Source organism: Phoca vitulina, unplaced genomic scaffold (genome assembly GCF_004348235.1).
Source record: "Phoca vitulina isolate PV1807 unplaced genomic scaffold, GSC_HSeal_1.0 scaffold66, whole genome shotgun sequence".
NCBI lineage: Eukaryota > Metazoa > Chordata > Mammalia > Carnivora > Phocidae > Phoca > Phoca vitulina.
The window spans coordinates 1,987,156-2,007,367 of NW_022589769.1; the positions used below are offsets into that span (position 1 = coordinate 1,987,156).

Here is a 20,212-nt window from a genome sequence, read left to right on the forward strand (position 1 = left end):
CTACAACTTACAAAGGATTGGAAAAAACAGCTCAAAGATAATGAACAGGGCTAGAATCAGATAACTGGAAAGTTTGTATTGTATGCAGATAATGCATAATATTCCATTGAGACACAGTTTTTTCCCCCCTATAAAACCAATGTTCAGAGGATGGTGGAGGCCTTCAGTGGAGCATAGGGTGGGTGAATGAGGAGAGGGGAAGCTTCAGGAGGGCCAGATATGGACATCCAGGTGACCGATGATAATGTGTGGACTTGACACAGAGACCAATAGGGAACCATGGAAGGGTTTTAAGCAACGAGGTGACCTGATTTGATTAGCACTGGAGAAAAATCCTTCTAGAAGCTGGGGGAAGAGCAGACTCCACCTATAGGTGGATCAGAGAAGCCTGATAAAAGATGAGATGACAGGGACATCACCTAGTGTAAGTCTCGGCAAATTTCTTCTGTAAAGGGGCAGATTAGTAAATACTTGAGCCTTTGCGGGCCATATGGTTAACAATCACAACTATTCACCTGTACCACGACAGACGCCAGAGACAATGTAATGAATGGGCAAGTCTCTGTTCTAAAAGAACTTTATTTACATAAATGGGCCAGTGGACCGGATGTCTTTTCCCACCCCAGCCCTCCACCACTGTTGGTCCACCTCTGACTAGAGTGGTAGTAGAATGGCTAGAGCTGTCCATGGTTTTGACAGGCCTACTGTATCCCCTCCTCCGTCCAGATCTCTAGAACTCATTGGCAGCTCTACTGGGGGGAGCCTAGGGACACCTCCCATCTGCCTTTGAGCACAAGTTCCCTGAGGGAACCAGACAACCCTTGGGGCAGATAAAGCTTTTAGGACCTCAAAACTCCTCTGGGGACCAGGTTGGCCGAACAGCCTCTTACAAGCAGCCAAAAGAGCAAGCCACTTCAGGAGGGCTGTTCCTGTGTGGGAACAGGGCCTGCCTCCCCTCTCCTTGCCCAGAGCTGTAAATAGCTCTCTGCTGGCATTGCAGGCTGAGCACCCTTCTGGGGACAGGCTGGAAATAAGCACACCAAGGCAAGGAGCACTTGTGCAAATTACTGCCTGCATGCGGGTTTGCAAGCCTGGCATCCTGCCCCAGCCCTAAGTGCATAGTCCTCCCAGGGGCCGAAAGCAGGGTTCACAGAAGAGCAGCACACACAAGGACGTGGACTTTCAGCCCTGGGGACAGGGTCCAGGAGGGCTTCAGAGCTAGGTTGTCAGAGTAACCATAAGCTAGAGGGACAAGAGGAAACCTTCAGAAGATCCTGGACTCTGCCTACCCTAATGACAAGGACCCATAAATATTGGCCACTCATATTTGCCCAGGATTCAGTGGGTGCTAGGGCTATTGCTAGGCCTGTTCTAAGGGGTTTATGTATATTTGCTCATGTCCCTGGAGGAAAGACTGGTCAGACTGCAGGGGTGGGAATGCAGGCCCAGAGAGGATGGCAGACTTGCCCCGGCTCTCAGAGTAATAGCAGCATGTCCACCAAGAAACCCAGGTGTACAGACTCTGAGGCCCCGGGCCTAACCCTGAGCCACACGGATGCCGCTGTGCATCGTGTGCATTGTCCCCATCCCCCCACCCCCCTACCTGACCTCCCTTTACTTATCATTCAACAGAAATAATAATGTCTTATCCCTTGACCAGCTGCTGTGGCAAATGAGAAAGCAGAATTAAAAAGTCAGAAATGCTGAATAAGACCAGCAGCAGGCAGAGGAAAGTCCAGAGCACTTCCTTCAGCAGCCACCGCCCACAAATAACTCGGATTATTTGTAGTCATTGATCCCTTTCCGCCGTGTGCCCCCCCTCGAGGGCCTGCTGTTTCGATGTTCCTATGGGGTCAAGGGAAAGGTCACGTGTGTTGCCGGCCTGTGGAAGGCCCCGGAGGTGGTGACTTCTGGACCTGTTTCCTCATCTGTAAAATGGCAACAAGGATACCATGTCTTGGAACAACATATTGGTGGTTACCAGGTAGGATGGTCAGGGCGAACGTGGTTGAATGCTTTCTACCTGCCAGACACCAGGCTCTGGATGATCTCATTTAATGCTCTCAGTACCCAAGTGGGAAGGTTCTCTTTTGTGGATGAAGGCAGAATCAGAGTTTTAAGTCCCTTGGCCAAGGTCAGAGGTAGGAAGGGCCATAAACTGGACTTGATCTGAGACCTGCCTGGCTCCAAAACCCATCTTCAAATGTGTGACCTCCAAGGGCCAGAGAGTCAGAATCCCGCTCCTTCCCTTCCCGTGCCTTTATCCACCCAGTCCGTACGTACTTACTCTGTTTTTAAGTGATAATTTATTTTCTGAGTAGGCAGAGTAGCGCATGGTAAAATACTCAAATAGTACAACTCAGTTTACAAAGAAAAGTAAATTTTCCTCCTTTATTCGAATCTCCTGGGCCTCTTCCTTTCCCTAGAGGCAGCTCCAGTATTTTAAAGGGGGTCACTGTTTTGCGCTTTTTTTTGTTTTGTTTTGTTTTGTTTTTTTAGGGGAGGAGGGGCAGAGGGAGAGAGAGAATCTTAAGTAGATTCCCTGCTGAGCACGGAGCCCAACTCAGGGCTCAATCCCAGGACCCTGAGATCACGACCGGAGCTGAAATCAAGAGTCGGACGCTTAACCAACTGAGCCACCCAGGTGCCCCTCACACTTTGTTTTTTATCCTGAATATATTGCAGGGGGCTCTTCTTACCCCTTTTCATGGCTGCAGAGCATTCCATGGTGTTGGGCACTTATTTATCCCACCAGCCCCTGTTAATGGGTTCCGGATTGATCCCAGTATCTTGCCATCCCAGAGGAGGCAGGAATGGACGGCAATGCACATAGTCATTTCACACATGTGCAAATATTTCTGGAGGATAAATTCCTAGAAGTGGAATTGCTACATCAAAAGCTATGTGTGTAGGGTTTTTTTTGTTTTTTTTTTCACATCCTTTCTGGAGACCTTTTTCTTTTTCGTTTTCTTTTCTTTTTTTTTTTTTTTGACAGAAAGAGACAGTGAGAGAGGGAACACAAGCAGGGGGAGTGGGAGAGGGAGAAGCAGGCCCCCTGCCGAGCAGGGAGCCTGATGCGGGCTTGATCCCAGGACCCTGGGATCATGACCCGAGCCAAAGGCAGATGCTCACCCGACTGAGCCACCCAGGCGCCCCTGGAAACCTTTTTCTTATTAAATATAGCATGCATATGGAAACGTACACAAAACAAAAAAGAACAATTTAGTCTTTTTTCACGGAGCTAGCGGTCCTATAACTGCAACCAAGTCAGCAAGTAGACCGCCCACTGGGAGCCAGAAACAACAGGCTCCTCGTGCCCTTCGTAACCGTGATCCCAGCCCCACAGAAGCCCTTCCAGTCTCTCCCAGAGCCTGTCCTTGCTCTTGTGTAGGGCTCTTGCACTTTTACTACCTGAGGGTGCATCCTTCATGACAGATTAATTTTGTCTGTTTTTTTCCATTGTGTTCCGTTGTGTCTAGCTTCTTCTGCACGCCCTGACATCTGAGATTTATTCATGCTGCTCCCCATAGCTTTGTCCATTTGTTTTCATTGTTGGCCGGTAATCCAGTGTGTGCATGGGCCATCATTTTCTTTACCCCACTGCTGGGGGACATTTGCATTGTTTGCAGTTTGAGGTCTGTCTTCGTCTGCCCAGGTGCCATAACAAAATACCATAGACTAGGGGGGCTTGAATAATAGAAATGCGTTTCTCACAGTTCTGGAAGCTAAAGGTCTGAGATCAGGGTGCCAGCACCTTCAAGTTCCAGCAAGGGCTCTCGTCCTGGCTTGCACATGGTTGCCTTCCTGCTGTGTACCCACATGGCACTCTGGTGTCTCTTCTTTCGAGGACACTTATCCTACCATGAGAGCTCCACTCTCACCACCTCATCTCAACCTACCTATCTCCCAAAGGTCCCATCTCCAAATACCATCACACTGAGGGTTGGGGCTTCGATGTATGAAGGAGGAAACACAATGCAGTCCATAGGAAGGCTGTTACACATAGTGCTGCCATGAGCACAAAGTGGCTGCCTGATTCAGGCTCCACCAGCCATTGTATGAGACTTCCAGTTGCTCCATATCCCATCCAGCTCCAGTACCTTGACTTGCTATTGTATTTTGTAATTTTAGCCATTCTGGTGGGTGTGTAGTGGTTTTTAAAATTTCCCTACTTACTCACTGAATTTGATCATTCCTTCTATGTGTTTCTTGGTGGTTTGGATTTGCTCTTTTATGAAGTGCCTGTTCAGATCCCTTATCCATGTTTCTTTTGAATTGTCTGGGTTTTTTTTCTAACTGCTTTGTAAGTGTCTTTGTCATGCTTGATAATGATCCCTTTGGCAGTTGTATGTTTTGCAAATAGCTTATACCCTATGGTGTGATTCTCATTTTCCTGGTGACTTTTGGTGATTGGAATTTTTAATTTTTGTATAGCTCACATTATTAATCTTTTCTTTTAAAGTTAATGCCTTTTGTGTCCTTTTTCAGTAAACCAAGGTCATCCACAGTGCCCCCTCCTAAAAGCTTCCACGTTTTACCTTTTGGATCTATGTCTACTACTGCCTGGGGTTGATCTTTACGTACTGTGTTAAGGAGGATCATGAGAAATTTTTCTTTCCGTAGGGATAATCTAATTGATCCAATATCACTGCCACTTTGTCATAGGTCTCTTCTTCTGTTCTCTGTTCTGTTGCGTTGGTGTTTGTCTTTGCCCCCACACCATGTCATCTTAACCACGGTAGCCTTGGAGTGTGATAGAACGTGCCAGATTGCCCTCTAAAGAGACTGCTACTAACAATTTAACAAAAATCTACTGAGGGCCCAATGTGGTCCCAGACAGTGTAATGTTGGGGATATGATTTTAAGTATAAACACAGCGTAAAGAGTTCTGCTGTCTTGTAAGCAGCCAGACATGAACCAAATAGCTATAGAAATAGAGACGCCATGACAGTGTGGCGGTGCCCACAAAAGGGAGAGGCCTGTGGGTCTTACAGTATGTGAAGAGGAGGATTTGATCTAGAGGGAGAGGGTCAGGGAAGGCTTCCTGGAAGAGGTGTGTCACAAGTTGTATAGGAATTAAGGAATCAGAAGCAAGGGAAAAGTATCTGGGGTAGTGGGAATAGCATCTGCAAGGGCTCTGAGGCAGAAGCCTACATGAGACAGATACCAGATCGAAATGGGAGAACACAGAGGGAGGGAAAGGTGGTATATGTGGAAATTAGAACGGTGAGCGGGGCTGGACCTCCAGGCCTTTGAACCATGTTCATGGGCTGGTTTTTGTACCATCATTAACAATTATCCTGAGCAGGGTACCTGGGTGGCTCAGTCGGTTAAGCAGCTGCCTTCGGCTCAGGTCATGATCCCAGGGTCCTGGGATTGAGTCCCACATCAGGCTCCCTGCTCAGCAGGGAATCTGCTTCTCCCTCTCCCTCTCCCCCTGCTTATGCTCTCTCTGTCAAATAAATAAATAAAATCTTTAAGAAAGAAAAAGAATTATCCTGAGCAAATAGCAGGAGTCGCCTTGAATCTTCCAGATTAAGAACAGTCCCGAGAGCCCTTTCAGCACACCTAGGGTTGCTTCTTTGCAGGAGAAAATGTGCAGCAACCTCTGGAGTGACACCTCTGTTCATTTAGCCTCATCCTGCAGCATCTGGCGCCGAACACTTGGGTTTTGCCAGCCACGGAAGGGACAGCTCCTCCTCCACGCAGGTCTGCCTGGCACAGCCTTCTGCCCCCAGCCTGGCAACCATGTCTTGCCAGCTGGGCCCTCCTGGGACGGGCCTGGAGCCAGACGCCGTGCCGCGGGCTGGAACTGTTCCTCTCGCTCTTCATCATCATCCCTACTCATCACCCTGGGGAGGTGCTGGTATCCTCAGTCCATGGATGAGAAAACGGAAGCTCAGAGAGCCTAAGCCACTTGCCTAATACCACACAGCTTCCAAGGGACAAATATGATAGTTTCCAGCTCTCGACAAATTTAATTTCTAAACTTGAGTGGTATTTTTTTTTTAAGATTTTATTTATTTATTTGACAGAGAGAGAGAGATCACAAGTAGCCAGAGCGGCAGGCAGAGGGAGAGGGAGAAGCAGGCTCCCTGCTGAGCAGAGAGCCCGATGCGGGGCTCTATCCCAGGACCCTGGGATCATGACCTGAGCTGAAGGCAGACGCTTAACTGACTGAGCCACCCAGGTGCCCCGGTACTGTTTTTTTCTTTTCAAAATAAGGAGTGGGTCAGACTGTTGAAGAACTTCTCCGGCATCCTTACAGCACTGTTCTGAGTCAGGATTCTAAAATGTCCCCAGATGCATACCCTGAGCTGCACGGAGGAGCATCTAGGCCTAAGACCCCCGATCCTGCTCTTGGCACTGCCGTTTTAATTTGGTAGCTAGTATGGGGTTTGAGTTCTTTCTAAGTGGGGTAATTGAGAAGGTTTTAATCAAGATGTATGTCTGCTGGGTTTTTACAGAATTGGGAGGTGGGGAAGAGATCTATATACACCAGAGCTCAAAATCTCATTAAAATGGGTCCATCTCTGTTTCGGGATGAGAGATCCAGACGCGGCCGACAAGATTGCTGTTGTTTTCATGAATCCAGGCATCTGTTGTGTTCCTTGGGAGTTTTCAAGGCAGGAATTTGTTGGCAAGAGAACGAAGCAGCCGGGAGCTCCAGGGAGGTTTCAGAGCCTGGAGAGATGGTGCAGTCTAGGAATAAGGATTGACATTCCCCCCTATGGTGGGATAGGTCAGGGGTAAAAATCCAGCAGAATACAGATTTCTGCGTGTCCCTTACCTCTCCTGGACCATGCTCCTTGTGTCAGCGCACGCTCTGTGACCTGAGCATCTAGGCCGTGCTTGGCGGTCCGTGTGCTTGCTGCGAGCACCCTCTCGGGAACTCCCTCACAACCCCATGACATGATTTCAGACCCATTTTACAGAGGAAGGGCCATGACCAAACTTGCCCCTGCTCCCCAGAAACCAAGCTCAGGAGCTGGAGTTTGAACTGCTCTGTGGGTCCCTTGGAGGGGATGACCTGCCATTGTTCCTTAAGAGGAGGAGATTTCCACCAGGGCGACTGTGCCCTGCCCCTCCTCCCACGCTAGAGGACATTTGTCAAGGTCTGGAGACACCTTGGGATGTCACAACCTGCAGGGGGTTGGGGGGAGGCAGCAACATTGGCACCTAGTGGGCAGAAGCCAGGGCTGTCGCTAACCATCCTGCAGGGCACAGGGCAGCCCCCACCACACACGACACAGAAGGACCTGGCCCGCAAAATCCATAGTGCTAAGGTGGAGAGACCCTGCTTAAAAGCACACCTTTTCCATACCCTTTCTAGAGTTTTCAGAGGCCGTTTGCATTGGGGAGCACATCTCTCTCTATGCCTCCTTGTTCCTGGTGATTGGTTCTCAGGGGGTTTCTGGGGGTTCTCCCACTAGTATGGGAGCTCTGCGTTGGAGTCAGTAGAATGCTTAAGATAACATCAGTAAGGAGGGGGCCACTGAACCTGGCGTCGATTTTGAAACTCACCACTCCAGATCCTGCATTCCAGTCTGCTTCTAATAGGGCAAATTCGCCCCTGGGTTGATGGGGGAAGTGGAGAAAAATCCCCTACAGGGGCCTGAAGCCCTGAGCACCTGCCATACCACATTCTTGCCCTTCTTCTGGGAATGAGGAATGTTCATAAAGTCAGGCCATGCTGCTCAGCGCGGTGTGCCAAAGGTCACTGTGTTCGTCCAGGGGAGCTGTCTGCACGTTTATCTCGAGGGAAGGAGCAAGTGTGCAAGCCTCTCCTTGCCCTTTGTGTAGCAGTTCCACTGCCCTGTGCAACTGGATAAACACTTTCCCCAGTGCAGTTCGGGAGAGATTCACTTGATTAAGACCTTTGAAGGAGCCAAAGGTATGTCGTAGGAGGTAGTAGATGGTAACCGAATTTTCCTGGGACTGGTAGTCTTTAACCTGGAGAAGGTTATGAAATGAGGCATGGTCCCCTTCCAGGCGCCGGGGTTGCTGGGAAGTCCTGCCAAGGCTCAGCTGGGGGACTGCAGGGACCCCCTCTGCATCCTGTCACTGGCGTGAATGAACAGAGCCAGCTGCAGGGCTCAGGGACATCCACACACGAAGCTCGCTGCCCTTGCTGTCAGGGCTTGCTATGGGGGCGATGCGGGGGGCAGCGCACAGCTCTGATTTTCACAGGGAACAAAAGGGCAAATGAAACCCTTTGACTAACCTCTGTTCCGAGCACTTTACAGGTATTATTATTTAACCCCCAAGGTACGTCCTGTTCTCATCAACATCTTACAAACGAGGAAACAGGCACAGAGGGTCTAAGTAACTTAGCCAAGATTATATGTGGTTGAAATTTTGAAATTCCCATCTTCAGTGATAGAGTTCAAGGACAGTCTGTCCCAGAGAGGCAGCCTCTTGTTGCTTAGGGCAGGTCCCCCGTCATTCATGGAGGAAGGTCCTCTGGCCGCCCCAGACCAGGGTGCCCACCTCTCTTTGGGGAAGTCATTGTTGGGGCCCTCCTTCTCACAGGGGCTTACCACTCTCTTTCTCCAGCACTCAACTGTGAATCCCATGAGGACACAGGCTTTATATGTCCTTTCCATGTCCTCAGCATCATCCCAGGAGCTGGCATAAAATGAACACGTGGCTGGTGTTTGTTGAATGAATACATGAACATGTTATTTGGATATTTGGATAAACTCTTTCAGAGAAGTTCTTGACAGGGTTCCGTGTACATTTTGGTTCTGAATTTGCTTGGAGGGATTTCTTTTGTTTTCATCTTGCTCATCTTTTTCCAGTAAGCTTATTGTTTTGAGATCCTTGTAGATTCACACGTAGTTGTAAGAAATAATACAGGGAGATTCGGTCCCCAATGGTAACATCTTGCTAATCTGTAGTCACAACCAGAAACAGCGTGGATGCCATCCACCCATGGGTTCCAATCCCCAGCTCAGCCTTAAAACCTTGAGCTCATCGGTTAACCTCTCTGCACCTCAGCTGGGTAGATGGGGGTAACCATCGTATCCACTGTGATGGTCGTGGTGGGGAGTAAATGAGGTAATACGTGGAAACACTCAGAAGAGTGCCTGACACAGAGTAATTGCTCGGTAGAAACCAGCATTATCCTCGCCATCATTTCTTTAAATTGAATCTATTTGCTTTATTCACTGGGCTTCGTCCCAGGCACCCATATCTGCACACTGATGTGGTTTCAGACCCAAGAACTGAGGGTGACTCACTGGGTATTGGGAAGTGACGTGACTCTGAGCCTCAGCTTCTTCATCTGGAGAATGGACAAGATGATAGAACCCGCTTCACAGAATTTGTTGTGAGATTTTGGTTGTCAGGGCAGACAGCAGACCCTCTAGAAATGGAGTCCTGTTCCTTGCCATCTAGAACCTCCAATGAGGCATCAGACAAATTCCTTGTCTTCTCAGAGCCTTGTTTTTTCACTCTGTTAAAAGGGAGGATTGGACAAGATCTGATTATCCAGCTTTTAGAGTTTTAAATTTGAGTATCCCAGTCACTGCCACCACTTTGCTAAAAGAGGGACTTGTGTTTGAGTGGAATGGCCCATTGGAATTGGCCGTGGCAGGTGCCCTCTGAAGGCTGAGCCACCCATGGAGTAACTTAGAAATCTGGAGCTCCCAGGCAGAGAAGGAGAAAGAAAATGTGGCAGGCCACCACATCCTAACACCCGAGTTCCAGTTTGGAGACACAGCCTGCTCTCCCTTCTTCACCCACATGCTGCACTTCCCCGACCACTTCCCCGTCCCCGACGTATTTCACAGGGACACAAGGACTGGCAGGCCGGGTTCTGCCCACACCGCTCGGCCAGGGATCCCAGGCATTGAGCCTGAGCGGCTGGTACTGGGGCCACCGGCATCCATCCTTGTGACCAGAGCTCTTTGTTCCCAGGCTCCTCAAGCTTTGCCGGGGGACGTCCTTTGGAAATAAGAGTGGCATGTCGGTGCCACATGGTTGTAGGGGAAAGTTGCTGAGTGTACAAGACATTGTACACTTGAGCTGGCATTGTGAGAGAGAGTGGGGGACTCCTCAGAGATTTCTGCTAAATGACTGAATGGGAAACAGATGGTTGGTTCGCATTGGCTGCGATAAGAGGCCGGCGCCTTGCTGGAGTTTTCATTTCCTGCAGGAGCCCAAGGACGGTAGAGGTTGTGCTTCTCTGTCTCTGTAGAATCACCCCATAGCACCATGCTCGTGACTGCAGAAAAGCGAGGCGGCCAGACAGACATGGGTTCAAATCCCAGCTGCCACTTATTTGCTACAAGGGTGGGGGTGAGTTTTGCCTAAACTACTCTGAGCCTCAGTTTCCCTATCTGCAAAATGGGAACGAGTCTTGCCCACAATGGAGCACTGCTAAGTCTTGAACGAATAGCACTCGCAGCGAACACAGGCACCAGCAGCTATCGGTGATAACCGAGTGGAGCAGTTTGCCTGGGACATCAGTTACCTGCCATTCCTTGGAGCACAGCAGTGGCCCCAGGAGAGTGGGCAATCACACAGGCACAGAGCCTCAGAACCTGGGGCCGGGAGGGACCTCTGAGCTGATCCAGTCTAACCAGGCCCTTCCTGGATGCTTGAAGTCCCTCTCCTGCATCCTAGAGGGGATGTCCAGAGTCTGGAGTGGAACCCATTCCCATGCAAGAAGTTTTCTTAAGTTATTAGCCCGAAATCTGCCCATTCTGGCTATTTCCCTTTTGTTTTGTAACTTATCCAGGACTGCAGCCATGGTACAGGCACGGCTGGACTCAAACCTGCGTCTCAGGGCCCAGCTCATGCCCATAACCTCCAGAGCCCGTTACCTCTGTTGTTCAGGGTCCTATTGCTCATTCCACTCTGCCCAGGACTCAGCACAGCTCTGGACACACAGAAGGCCGGTGTGACCTTGCAGGGGGAGTTCCAGGGAAGAAGGTTGCCCTCTGCCTGTGAGCTCTCCATAATTTTGCGTATTGGCAATCTGTGTTCCTGGAGTCCAGGCCAGCCCTTCTTGTCTGCAGATGCGGACCGGCTGATGGGACCGTTGCCGGAGAGATGGGGGAGTGTTCCCAGCAGCCAGGTGCCCTGGGAGGCAGATGGGAGGGCACCCATGTCGGACAGGCCTGTCTGAGCAAACCCAAGACCGCCTACTTCCCCAGAGGGCAGCTGCCTAGATGGAATGATCATTTGTTGATCTTAGGTTTTCCTCGTACAAGGTCATTCTGCTGCTCCCATCCGCAGACATGTCCATGTCCCAAGGACTTAGCAGCATTCAACACATAATTTATATTGTGCACTCACTAGGAAATAGAGGTGAGCCAGAGAGGTGAGGAGCTTGCATTCCAGTGCAAGAAGACAGCCACATCAATGAAGAAATGAGAAAAGTGACAGGCCACAACGAAAATCACATTTGGTGACGTGCGGTTGTGGGAGTCAAGGAAGGCCTCTCTGAGAGGGGTGATAGCTGAGGAAGGCGCTGGCCATTCAGAGGTGGGGGGCACGCATTCCAGGCAGGGTCGGGGGCACAGCAGGTGCATGGTGCAGGTTTGGGAGACTTGGAGCTTAGTCCTTCCAGCTGCCCCTGGGAAGTGGATGACATGGGGGCCACAGTGGAGACAAGGAGACCATTTAGGAGGCTGCTTGTGGCGGAGGTGGCTTGGATTCGGGTGGAGACAGAAAGAGAGGTTGTCCTGGAATTGTCTGGAGTGACATCGGGCTACGAGGGGTGGAGTCGGCGCCTAGGTTCAGACCCAGGCCTGAGTGGTACGTGTACGAGCTTGGGCTCTCTTTCCCTCATGTGTACATGTTAAAGTGGGGGACATGGCAATTTGTAGATTGGAGGTGATGAGAACGGGGCCTCTCTCACCTGACTGGTAGAAACATTCGTTGAGATAACAGTCGTTTCCCAGGGTTGATACAACAAAGTACCACAGACAAGGTGGCTTTAAACAGCAGGAGTTGACTCTCTCACGGTGTTGGAGGCCAGAACTCCAAAGTCAAGGTGTCAGCGGGGCTGTGCCCTCTCCAAAGGCACTAGTCCCGCTCTGTGTGCCCGAGTGTTCCTGCTACCAGAGGGAGGTCAGAGCAGCTGAGCTCACAGCTCTCCTCTAGCAGTAGGTTTGCCCCCCTTGGCCCAGGGCCCCTAAAGCCCGGCCCCATCAGAGCTTGCTGAGAGAGGGGAGCTGGGGGGATCAGGCAGCCCAACGGGGTTGGCCAGAGAGGTGGACAAAGTGGGGTACATCCCTGGCTGTATCGTCTCTCCTTAGAACCAGCTGATAAAGCAGGTATGCCCCTTGTTTTAAGGAAGCTGACTTTCAGTGACCTGCCAGAGCTAATGGCAGTGACCAGAAGAGCCAATATTTGACGCAGAGCTTGTGTATTTTCCTTCCTGTGGCAAGCGACCCCCCGAGGGCTCTCCCTCCACCAGATGGCTCCCACGCTGTGAGCCTCTAAAACTTAGTGGCTTCGGACAATGATCATTATCTCCCCCACTTCTGTGCATTGGCCAGCCTGAGTTGGGTGCTCCTGGCTTGGGTCTTTTGTGTAGTGCTGGGCCAGGTGAAGCTGGGGCTGGAATCATCCGAAGGCTCGGCTGGGCTGGACGTCCAAGATGGCTTCTTCACCCCCAGACCTGGCACCACAGTGCTCCTGACCTCTCTCTCCATGGGGCTCTGCCTCCAGGACCTCTCCTGGTGACCTGGGCATCTCATGGCTCAGACGTCTCCCAGGTAGTCCCTTCTTCCATGGAGGCAGGCCTGGACTGGCACCACATCACTTCCGCCACATTGTTTCATGTTTAATAGTTCTGTCGTGGCATAATTCACATATCGTGCAATTCACTCCTTCAAAGCATACAATTCAGTGGGTTTGGGTATATGACATTATTAATGTTTTCAAATTGTGGTAAAATATATGTCACCAAATTTGACATTTTTCAGTGTACGATTCAGTGGCATGAATTACATACACAGGGATGTGCAACCTTTACCGCTATCTGGTTCCAAAACCTTTTCATCTCCCCAAATAGAAATTCTGCAACCAGTAAGCAATAACTCCAGCAACCAGTAACCTTAAATCTACTTTCCGTCTCTGTGAATTTGCCTGCTGCCCATGTGTCATGGAAGTGGATCATACCCCATCCTTCTGTCTGGCTTCTGGGTAGGAGGCCATGGGGGGTGCCCTGGGGATTTGGACACATGTGGCAGTGGGAGAACTGGGCAGATTCTGGATCTGTTCCCAAGGCAAAGCCAGTGGGATTACCGATGGGTCAGACGGAATCCTGTAGAGGGGGCCCCTTGAACGGTTGGGTGGCCTGGAGCCTCGTACGGGCCCCCAGCCCCAGGTCCAGGTGACCACACAGCTCTGTTGTCATCCTGTCATTTCAACGGGAACCGACTATTTGTATTAAGTGATACTGCTTTCCAGACAGAATAGTGATGTAAAATTACTTAAACTTATTTGTTAAAGTGCAAAATCATTTCAGGGGAAAGGGTCTTACAAATACTGGCCAATACAGCAAAATGAGGCAGACCGCCGGTGCCGAGTCTGGAGAAGCACGCCCCTCCAGCGCTGCCGACGTGTTGGCAGAAAAACCAGACACCGTCTGCTGTGGAAAGCGGCGGGGTGTGCATGCCCTCTAGAAAAACCAAACTTCTTGTGGAATGGACCGACGCGGACCGCGGGTTTGTTATTGGGAAGATGGGACAGATCTGCGGCTTGAAGGCCGCGAGTCCCTGGATGGAAGGTCAATGAACTGTGTGCAAAGGGCCAGATGGTAAATGCCCTCAGCCTGTGGTCCTGCGGTTTCTGTCATGGCTTCTCCGTTCTGCCAGCCTAGCTCTTAAAGGCGGCTGTAGCAGCCGCAGATGATTGCGTGTTCCAGAAATGTTTATCTGCAAAATCAGGCAGCTGGCCAGCATTTGTAGACCCCTAGCCTAGAGTCTGAGTCCCCGGGTGGCAAAGTGGCAGAGCATCCTCCTCTGGGACCTTGTGTGAACTCCAGACCCCCAGACTCTGAGCTGAAGCTCGAGCTTCCACCTCCTCCCCTCCCCCCGCCGTCGTCCTGGGATGAGCCGAGAAGTCCCGTTTCATGTTGACTGAACTCCTGCCGACATTGACCCACTTTCACCTTGTAAGCATTTCCACCTGGGGATTGGAATCTGGTTTGACCTGGTTCAATGCCAGAAAACTAACGTAGTTTTTATAGTCCATTTGGAAGCTCATCTCCTCTTTCCACACCTTCAGAAACCACACCGAACTCGGATCAATTTTCAAGTGCCTCTGGGCTCTGTGTTAATGCCATGTCAAATTATTCAGTAGTTGTTTTCCTATAATTAAATGTCTAGAAGCACTCGCCTGCCATTAACTGAGGCTGCACTCACCCCTCTTATGCCTTCTTTCTGTAAATTATTCGAGAAAGCCAGAGAGGCATCTTTCCTCCAAACATTGGAGTAAACTAATAATAATAATGCACGTCATCACGATAATTCAGAAAATACAAAAAAGTAGACCGCCAACCATAGATGAAAGATAAAAATGTTGAACAGAAAATATGTTTCTTTCTTTCAAGCCTTGCTTTCCCATGTACTGGTTTATGGTTTTGTTTTTGTGCCTTAACAAAATTATAGCCAAACTGCATGTAAAATTTCCTGGTTCTTTCTCTCTCATTACATTGCTTCGAAAATCATTTCCCTGCTTTTTTACATAGTTTTCGGTAAATAATTAAGCTGTTGTATCACAGCTAATTTGAGGGGTTCCCTGCTGCTGGTTGTTTACATTGTTTTCAGCTGTCCACTCTTGTAAACTACCCTGCTGTGACCATCTCTGAGCTTGGAACTGTTCCTCTGTTGAGGATTACTTGCATTAGCTAAATTTCTGGAGGTGGAATTATGTGGGGTTAAAATAGTTAATATCTCAAGCTCACTTTGGCAGCACATATACTAAAATAGTTAATATCTCTTGATTCCTAGTGGCTGCATTGTTTTCCAAAAAGTATCTGCACCCAGATACTCTCCAGCAGGGTCTGTTTGGAGAGCCAGGGTGATGTTCTGACTTTCAGACCTGAGATCAGAAAGACATTAGCTTAGCTCCTGGTCAGTTGGGTTTTCATTCTGGGTATCATTTCAGAGAGAGGAAACTGACTCTACACCTAACACACTCCCTCGATTTTACAAAGCAGTTAAAGAGAGGAGGCAGGCGTCATAGTTCCTGTGGCCAAGGATGCTGTTTCTGCATACTAGCCATTTGCCCACGTTTCTTGGTAGAGCCTCTAGACCCTTTGGGTTAGGACTTTGCACACAGTAGGATATTGAGAACTTTTTTAAAAAATTGAAGTGTCATTCGGGCAAGTTGCCTTTATTCTAAGCCCTCAGGTCTCTTATCTGTAAGACGGGAATAGTAAGAATTCATTCAGCAGACACTGAACATGACCACTGTGTGTGCCAGGCATTGTGCCATCTGCTAGGGACACACTGCATCTCTGGGGAATGGGGAATGGCATGGAAGGCATACATTCAGGTGATACACAAATGAATATACACGTGCAAAAAGTGGTAAGTGGCAAGAAACAATACCACTCTAAGAAATTACAGTGGATGCTTTTATTTCCCTATGGTTAAGGAAAAAGCTTCTCTGAGGAGATAATATAGGATGTTTGAAACCTGAGGCATGCCTGGAAGTTGACCCAGCAGACGTGAGGCAAGCCATCCAGGCAGCGAGAATAGTCCATGCAAAGGCCCTGAGGCCCCAGAGCTCTGTGCTTTCCAGGAATCAGAGGCAGGGGTTGCTTGGGCAGCGTCCCAGAGGCCTCATGAAAGCCTGGGAACCAACACTGAGCCGAGAAGTGACAAGCTGAGGGCGCGGGAGCAGGAAGATGTCTGTCCCAGCAGTAGATGACCATGGTGGTCTGAAGGAGGCGGTGAAAATGAAGGAGAAAAACGGATGAATCAGAGTCCTATTTCAGACGCAGATCAGAGTTCCCTTTCTTACTCCCTTCTCTGGTTTCATCATCCAGCTGATGACCAGGCAGGTCAAGGAGTCAGTGCTCAAGTGTGGTTGGCTTCTAAGCGAGTTTGCAAGAGGCAAGAGTGAAGCCTGCGTTTCTGAGGCAGCAGCAGTTCTATGGAACCAAAGAGCTGGCTGGACTAAGCTCCGGTGCATCCTGGCCAGGAGTCAGGGATGTTGGCAGCTCCGGGGCACGTATCTCTCAGCTCTGGCCAGGATCATCCCAGAACGAGTGTCAGCATCCCCATCCCCAGTGAGACACAGCCAGTTCTTGCATGTCACAGGTCAGATTTGGCCCAAACAGGAGGGGCAAGTGAGAGCCAGCCCGCCTTCCCACATGCGATCCCACAAAGGAACGAAGCCACCACTGTGTCCAACAGGGAGATGCTCTGAGGGGGTAGATGCTGGACTTGACTGGTCCCTCTAATTCACATCCCATCAAGACAAAAGGAGGCCCACGGGTGGAGGCATTCATTGTCTGGTTTATTATCATTTCTTAAGATCCCACGCAGGTACAAAGTTCAGAGCAAGTTGCAGACTTTTTAGCTAATGCTTAAATGATCTTATGTATTGATTAATCAGATTGTTTAAAATTAAGTGCCACAAGTCAAATCCTCCTCTCAGGAGTTTAATTTTTACAGACCCGTGTGACTGACATGTTGAAATGGGATATTTGGCATCCGTTGGTGGCTCTGTGAGGGGCTAGGTTTCTGGATGAACTTCGGTTCAAACTCCAGCTCTTTGGGTAGGTAATTAGCTCTATGATCTTGGGCATGTTCCCTAAACTACCTGAGCTACATGTTTCTCCTCTGTAGCTCGTAAGAGTGCCTGCTTCCCAGAGTTGTGAGAATAAGTGAACTCATATATGTGAAATAATTAGTCAGAACAGGGCCAGGCATATAGCAGGTACTTAGTAAATGATGGACAATATCATTAAGGTTTGGATTCATTTCAGGAGTGTATAAACTAAGCTGCCTTCTCCAGGAAGCCACATGTGGCTCCTGACCACCCGAAATGTGGCTCGTCTGCACTGACGGGTGCTGCAAGCATAAAATACACATGGGATTTCCAAGATGTAGCAGGACCAAAGATACTAAAATCTCATTGATTAGTTTTCATGTTGATTATTTTCTGAAATGATGATTTTTTGATATATGAAGTTGAATAGAACATACAACTAACATTAATTTCATCTGTTCCCCTTTTTTGGGTAATATAGCCACTAGAAAATTTTAAATTCCTTCTGTGTCTTGCATTTATATTTCTTTTTGACAGCAGTGATCTAAAGGCATGACTTAAGAAGCAGGAATGATTAAGAAATGGGAAAACCATGGACTTTATAGCCAGAAGGATTTAGGGGCTTGGGGCACCTGGGTGGCTGAGTCGGTGAAGTGTCTGGCTTTGGCTCAGGTCATGATCTCAGGGTCCTGGGATTAAGCCCCACGTAGGGCTCCCCACTCAGTGGGGAGTCTGCTTATCCCTGTCCCTCTGTCCCCCCACCACCACTCATGCACACGCTCTCTCTCTCAAATAAATAAATAAATAAATTTTTATTTAAAAAAAGAAGGAAGAAAGATTTAGGGACTTAATCTGGGTAGCACCATGCTCTGGATGCTACTAGGGAAGTCCCTTAACCTCTGTGCACCTCAGCTTTCTCATCTGCAAAGTGGGAGCAAAAATCCCTACCACCAAAGAGTTTTGAGGCTTAAATGAAACTGTTTGTGAAGTGCTGAGCTGTGTCCTCAGCACAGGATAGGTGCTCAGACAGAAATACTTGCTCGGTGGGCTTAGCATTCCAAGGTGGCTGAGTACGCCCTGAAGATGCATTCATAACTACCTTTCAGTGGTTTAGCAAGCTGACCTTGGCATGCTGTTTTCACCCCCATCGCCACGTTTGACCTTTCAGAACGACCCCGGGAGGTATAGTCAGCCCCTCATAGAGCTGGAGAGACAGAGGCCCAGGAGCCCTTCAGGGTCGGAGCAGGAACTGGAAACCAGGTGTTCTCCTGCCAACCTTGTGCTTTCCAGAAACTTGCAAAGTCTTCCAGAGGCAGGTTTCAGTCTCACTTCCCCTCCAGTCAGATGGTGTCCACAGGCGTCCACAGGCGTCCCCTGAACCAGAGAGAAGACCAACACCTAATACAGCCCAGCAGCGTGCAGGGCAACCTTGCCTGGTAGAGCAGATGTGGTGCTGTGTGTTACTGAGGCAGACTGGAAGGTCAGGAAAGGCACCCCTGGCCTCTTGGTCTCCAGCCTGGTGGAGAACAGTGTTGTCACAGCTCACGAAGCCGTGCTCCCTGGACGCACTGGCACCCACTTCTGTCTCAAACCAACCTGGTACCCAAGTGTAGAAGCTGCTGGGGACACAGGAGACCTTGCCCCCTACATGCTGCATTGCAACGTGCTTTAACTTAATAGGTTGAACACTTTCTCTTGTCAGTACATAAAGCACTACCTCATTCTCTATCGGATGAATGTTATTCTGTGTTACGGATGCACCAAAATTTATTTAGCCAGTTCCTAGTGATGGACATTTAGGTTGCTTTCCATTTATATCAATGAGGCAAATTCCCTCAAATAGAATGATGCTGCAAAAAAGTGGTTGGTGCATTTAAAAGTTTATAGATTTTGATAAAAATGCTCTCCAAGGTATGTGTATAAATGTATAGCCCCACCAGCTATGTGTGAGGTGCCCGTTCCCCCACACTGTCAGCATGCCCAGATAGTTCATGATGGGAGGTCAGTGTGGAAAAAGCAGAGGGAGGGTGAGGTGGCCGCTGGGAGGCTGGGGCAGCTCTCCAACTAGGACACTGGGTACCTGAACCAGGAGAAGAGCAAGAGAGGGGAGGGTGGAGGCTAGAGCTACAGTGGAGGCCAAATCCAGAGTGTGGTACTGAGCGAAGGTAACCGGACAGAGGAACCAAGCATGGGTCTCGGGTTTCCAACTTGAACAAATCGGGTCTGTTTACTGAGATGCTGCACATAGGAAAGGGAGTAAGTATGTGAAGGGAAAACGATGGTTTTAGCTGAGATCCTACTGAGCTCAATATGCAGGACATCCTGTTGGCTGTATCTACTGGCCCAGGGAGGAAGATTTGGGGATGGTGAATCTTTTGTGGAAATTGTGAGTGTGCATGAGCTCTCCCTGGAGTACATGGATGGATGGGTGGGTGGGTGGATGGATGGACAGATGGATGGACAAACAGGTGGATGGGTGGGTGGATGGGTGGATGGATGGACAGACAGACAGGTGGATGGATGAATGGAAGAGAAAACGGATGGGTGGGTGGGTAGATGGTCAGAAGGATGGATAGAGAGATGGATGGATGGACAGATGGGCAGATGGATGACAGACAAAATCTAGACTCTATTCTGTTTAGATTGAACCATATGAAATTTCTGCCTCTGTTGTTCAAAAATGACAAAATACTTAGTTTTACGCAGGCTAAAGTATTTGAGGGGGAAAGGCACATCACGATGTCTGCAATTTACTTTGAAATGCATCAGAAACAGAGAGGATTAACGGATGGATAGCAGGGTAGATGTGTGATAAAGTGAGCATGGTACAATGGGATCATCAGGAGCTGGGGGTGGAGGCAGCATACAGGTATTCACTGTCAAATTCAGTGTTTCTCTAGGGTGGAAATTGCTACAGTAAATTCATGGAAAATGTTTTTCAATGGTCAAATGTTGGCAATTTCATGTGGTTTCACTTAATATGTATTCCTCATTTGGCCAAGAGAGCCTTCTGGGTTCCCATCTGTGGCACCAACAGATCTGCCTTACAGGGTTTCTTTGGCTTTATTCTTCCCAGAGGTGGGGGCTGGGGGTCGGCGTACCTCCCTCCTGGATTTAACGTTGAATTGCCCTAATGAGCTGATTACTGCGCCAAGTTCGTTGGTATCTGGCTTGTAATAATTATAGATTTCCTTTGCGATTTGATCCCATTGGTTGCCACAGCAACAGCGTAATAGCTCAACTGAAGTACTGTCACGGTGATTTAGAACCAACATGTCTCTTGCAGCCTCCCATCCGGGTGCCCCCACCCCCTTGCTATCGTCATGGCAACTGATGAGCAGCACATGACCAAAAGCTTTGTGTCCCCCCTCCTTCCTCCTTCTCCCCTCCCCATCTTGCAACCAACCATCCCCGCTTCCTCTCCTGAGCACCCCGTGGACAGGCATTGACCCCAGCTTGGGCTATACTT

The 20,212-nt window shown here is 49.3% G+C and overlaps 1 protein-coding gene across 1 annotated transcript in view; it reads left to right on the forward strand.

The window, feature by feature from the left end:
- ABAT (4-aminobutyrate aminotransferase) overlaps nucleotides 1-20,212 on the forward strand; it is an 88,059-nt gene that overhangs the window by 8,291 nt on the left and 59,556 nt on the right. The window lies entirely within an intron of this gene.